This window comes from Lactuca saligna, chromosome 6, assembly GCF_052625555.1.
Source record: "Lactuca saligna cultivar CGN05327 chromosome 6, ASM5262555v1, whole genome shotgun sequence".
NCBI lineage: Eukaryota > Viridiplantae > Streptophyta > Magnoliopsida > Asterales > Asteraceae > Lactuca > Lactuca saligna.
This window is the reverse complement of record NC_136422.1, coordinates 23,316,342-23,321,771: the sequence shown is the minus strand read 5'-3', so window position 1 is coordinate 23,321,771 and position 5,430 is coordinate 23,316,342. Positions and strand designations below refer to the sequence as shown.

The 5,430-nt window shown below is 33.6% G+C and overlaps 1 long non-coding RNA gene across 1 annotated transcript; it reads left to right on the top strand.

The window, feature by feature from the left end:
* Positions 1–3,595: 3,595 nt before the first annotated feature.
* LOC145003321 (uncharacterized) lies at positions 3,596–4,918 on the top strand. The gene is made up of 3 exons (XR_013661919.1): positions 3,596–3,887; positions 3,976–4,101; positions 4,716–4,918. It is a non-coding gene; the product is annotated as an uncharacterized LOC145003321 (long non-coding RNA).
* The last annotated feature ends 512 nt before the right edge of the window (positions 4,919–5,430 follow it).

Here is a 5,430-nt window from a genome sequence, read left to right as displayed (position 1 = left end):
TTACATATATGTGAAGCCTAACTAACTAATATATGGTAATGCCTCACATATATGTGAATCCTAACTAACTAATATATGGTATAATGAGATGACAAACTAGTACATAGTATTAATGAGCAAGAGGTCATGTATGTGCTTTGTGTTATGCTATAGTGAGCTTGTTAGGGAATAAGTGTATAGAGTTCACATTACATTGAGCCTATGCATTTGATATCAATTTGTGAGCTGGTCTTGACTTAGAGTTGGGAATAGTTGCATACTTGCATTGCATTTCCTATTTATGGAACTCTTATTATATTGTGAAATAGTTTGGCTTTCAAATGAAAGAAATATGGTGATTTTATTCCTAATGCAGGAACATATTTTATTAGAGTTTAAAAATGGGGTTGGGAACTAGATAAGCGAGTTATTATTTCTCTGTATAAGGCCAGACGGAGTGGTTCAGCGGGGAAGGAGCGAGACCGATCCCGCACCTGTGCACACCGCACCGTGGGTGTGGGAAAGGAACCGCGGGAATGGACCGAGGGGAGAGAGTCCCGCTCTCTCTCTTCCAACTATTGGCCATGCAATTTTTTTTCTTTTTTATACTCAAACGGCTATATAGCCGTTAACACACACACACACATATATATATATATATATATATATATATATATATATATATATATATATATATATATATATATATATTCTTTTTTCCTTTCCTTTTCTTAATCTATAAATACTCACACATTCTATCATTTTTTAAACCATAATCTATATTTCTCTATATTTCTTTCTTAAAAATATTACTCAAAATGTCATCATCTTCATCATCCGATTCGACGGCAGTAGAGGAGGCTAAGTTTATCGGTTCCGTCATGGCGAAAACGGTTGCATACTATCAAAACCGACTTGGTGAAACATCATGTGTACGACCTAACCTAAGAAAGCCGTCGTTACGTAGAAATCACGAAGCCGGACATGATCGTCTTATAGAAGATTATTTTGCAGATGACGCCGTCTACGCTGTAAAGTTTCGACGTCGGTTCCGGATGAGGAAGGAACTATTTTTACGTATTGTTGGCGATTTGAAAGGCCGTTTTCCATATTTCTAATGGAAAATGGATGCGAGGGGAAAAAAGGTTTCTCTCCCATTCAAAAATGCACGGCTTCAATTCGTCAGCTAGCATATGGCATGGGCGTAGACAAATGAGACGAGTATTTTAGAATGTCAGAGCGTACCGTGCGGGACTCTGTGTACAAGTTCTGCAAACCGATCTGTTTGGTTTACGGGCAACGATATTTGCGCAAACCAACTATCAATAATATCCACCAATTGTATACGGTACATGAAGGCAAACATGGATTCCCTGGAATGCTAGGTAGTATCGATTGCATGCATTGGAGTTGGTCATTATGCCCCAACGCATGGCGTGGTCAGTACATGAGAGGCGACCACAAAGAGCCGACGATTATTCTAGAGGCTATCGCATCACATGATCTTTGGATATGGCATGCATTCTTTGGTCCAGCTGGTATAAACAATGATATTAACGTGCTAGACCAGTCGCTTGTATTCAACGATATCTACCTTGGAAAGTCACATGATGTACCTTTTCAAGCAAATGGGGTAGCATATAAGCATGGATACTATCTTACTGACGGTATATATCCTCCTTTGTCTGTTTTTGTGAAATCGTTTACATGTCCTAACGACCCGAAAAGGAAAAAGTTTAAAGAGGCGCAAGAGTCAGCTAGGAAGGATGTGGAGCGAGCATTTGGTGTACTTAAGAGACGTTGACAAGTACTAACGGTCGGGGCAAGGTCATATGAGGTGAAAAGGTTACAACACGTAATGTATGCATGTATCGTATTGCATAATATGATTCTTGAAGACGAAGGAAGAGCGATATGCCGATATAATGAAAATGAAGTTTTGCCAAATGTCGAAGGAGTAGCCGTTGGTACACAAGAGTATAGGGTGAACAGAAGAGAAGTACACAATCGCGACCTTCATCAGGCCCTTCGTGCTGATTTGGTGGAGCACATTTATAGGGCTCATGTTCAGCCCCTGCAAGAGTTATCTTACGATGATGATTTGTTTGACGAATCAGACGAGGATTCTGATATGTTCGTCGAGAGTGAAGATTCTGACGACGAGAGTGATGCTGGGGAGAATGATGTAGATGATCTAGGCGAGGACGAAGACGATGATTCCGAGTGACGTATCTAGGTTTAAATAAAATTAGGATATTAATTAATAATTTTTACTATGTTGTAGTTTGTTTGATTTTTAGGTTTTTTTTCTACTTATTTAAAAATTAGGGTTAATGTAATTTTTATTTTACTTAATGAAATGCTTTTTATTTTTAATTACATTTTATGTTTGATATTAATTTAAAATTAAAAAAAAAAAAAAAAAAAAAAAAAAAAAAAAAAGTGAGGGAAGGGCTTCCCTTCCACTCCTTGGCTTTTAGGTGAGAAAAAGGAGACTGAGGGATAGAAGAGTACGACCCACCAAAAGTGAAGGAATCATCCCTCCCACTCCTTCCGGTCTAAGAGTTGACTTTGGGATTAACTCACTAGACATGCTTTACCTAGACTACTATTTTAATGTGTATCAGAATTATGATCAAAACTGAGAGATGAAACTGATTTGTGGGGGACATTTAGAAGATCATTGAACTTTGAAATTTGGATCGTTATTTCCACAACGTTAAACTTTTGAACTTTGAAATTTGTTTAAACACTGTTTTGTTTTTCAAATGACACGTATAAATGGTTATTCATTCTTAAAATCATAATATATGTTTGGAATAAACATACAAAAATATTAAGAAAATCAAGAAAAAAAAAGTAAGGGTATAATAAAAAATTTATATAAAATCAAAAGAAAATTAAATTCATAAGTACCAAAACCATAATAAAATAAAACCATTAAAACCAGAAGTGCAACTAATCGTTAAATGCATAACTTGTCCTGAATATGAGAGTTTTCAAAAATCAAAGGACCATTTATGCAATTCTATCTAATGTTTAAATTATGCAACCATTAAACATTTAAACTGTGGTGCCGTGGTGGTAACCTTATCCGGAGACAGCAATATTTAAAAGGGAAGCACGTGTGGAGTTATGAGCCGGTAGAAATTGTCGAGTTCGGGTCCCATTAAAACAATGAATCCAAATTATTCGACTCCGATAGTCAGTTGGCTGTTGGCACCTCATTGTATGGCCGACGATGAATTTGTTTTTAATTTATTTATGTGGCATAAAAGCGTATAATATATATATATATATATATATATATATATATATATATATATATATATATATATATATATATATATATATATATATATATATAGAGAGAGAGAGAGAGAGAGAGAGAGAGAGAGAGAGCGCTAGGTTCAAATGTTTCTAACAACTATCGTATGTATATATGCACCAATAAGAATTGAGGAAATAATAAATTATTAAATAAAATATTTAAGAGTATTATAGTAATCTGTACATATTTAATTATGATAAATAATTAATATGTTTATTATCCCTTTAGATATGGGATGTCAAAGTCAAAACCTATAGAAAAAACCTTACATTTGCCGTTGTCAATTTTCTTCATTCTCTATTGTCTCGCTAGAGAAATCAAACCATCAAAGTCGTTCCTCCACCTTCTTGTTCAACTACCCATCATCTTCCATAGCCCTACTAATTGTAGCAGCACACAATTTCGTCTTCCTTCCTTCCCCTCCATTGCCGATACCCAAACCAAATCATCATCTCGTCACCACAACCCTCTTTTCGGACCCCCATCAGGTAACGTCGACGTCCACGACATCGATGACGAGTAGCTCCTCACTAGCAACGTCGATAGTTTAGTTCCCGGTGACGACGACCACGACCAGGTAGCTTCTTCTTTTCTGTTTTTCTTTTTTGTTCTCTTCCCCCCGTGACATTCGTTATTGATGTCCAATTGTTTCAATCCCTTGCCAGAATTGCTGAAGATATGGCGGAATTTGTACTTGTCTGTCGATATCTTATGTTATCTGCTGGAATTTGGTCAGAAAATTGGTCTTGCTGCCATAATACCGCCACAACTCTGATGTCAAAATCAAACTGGTAAGCTTTTTCTTGTTCCCTTTTTCTTTTCATTAATCTGCTGTTTTCTTTTTCTTTCTTTTTTCTGATATGAGGTAACATATGAAATCATATGTTGTGTTTTATGGAATATAAAATTATATATTCTTTGTTTGCTAAAACACTGTGTTTACTGAAACATGAAACTAGATGCAAAAATAAGTTTTTTTTTAATAATATTACTTAACTGAAATATGATATCAGATGAAGAAATCTAAACTTTGATGCTATTTGTATGTTAAAATATGAAGTTAGATGTAAACAAAGATGGAAACAAAGGTGGTTTTTTACACCTGGTGGGATAGATACTATCTATATGGACCTTTTTACCCTTGGAGGGTCTTCTTCCTACTGATTGTTCCCTTACGAAGATGGTTTATATATTCTAATTGTTTTTTTTCTTAGTCACCTTTTGTGTTTATATGATCTTTTCATGCATTTATATTTCAAATGTTTTGTTCATTGTGCATATTCTTGATAATACAAATTCTTTAAGAATATTCAAAACCATTCTGCTAGAATAGTTTATTATGTAACAATATTATTGTTTTATTATGATAGAATTGTAGTTAATTATTTATATGTTTGATGTGCAGTTGTTACAAGTGTATCACTACAAAATATTTGGCAATGAATTTGTGATAGAAATGACTTGAAGATCTGATGGGAAAGGCTTGAAGAATGAATTAAAGAATGATCACACTCACTGTTTAAGAATGTTGTTATTTTTTAAGAATTACACTTGTTATTCTTTCAGAATGTTGTTAGTATTTAATGAATCACAATCATACAATGTAACTATACGGTATACTATTAGATCAAGAATCGATTTTGTGTATTCTTTCAGAATGTATTTACTAGTTTATGATTGGCATTCTGTCATTCTGACAGAATAAAATTGAAAATATATTTACTAGTTTATGGTTGACATTTTGTCATTCTGGCAGAATAAAATAGAAAAATATATTTACTAGTTTATGGTTGATATTCTATCATTCTGACAAAATAAAACCAGATTTTTAAATTTGAATTAATTTAAAATATTCAGATTTTTAAAAACAAATGAATTAATTATCCCTAAAAATCTGAAATTTTCCTTTTTTAATATAGGTTAATTGACTAAAATGCCCTTATGCTGAATTTTGTGTGATTATATAATACATGTTATTCTATTCTAATATCATAGATCCTCAGATCATGACCTTTGATTATATTCCATACGGTGGTCCAGATTTGTGCATTCTGTCAGACAATAGTTACTAAAAACAATATAACCTAAGCCTATATATATATATATATATATATATATAT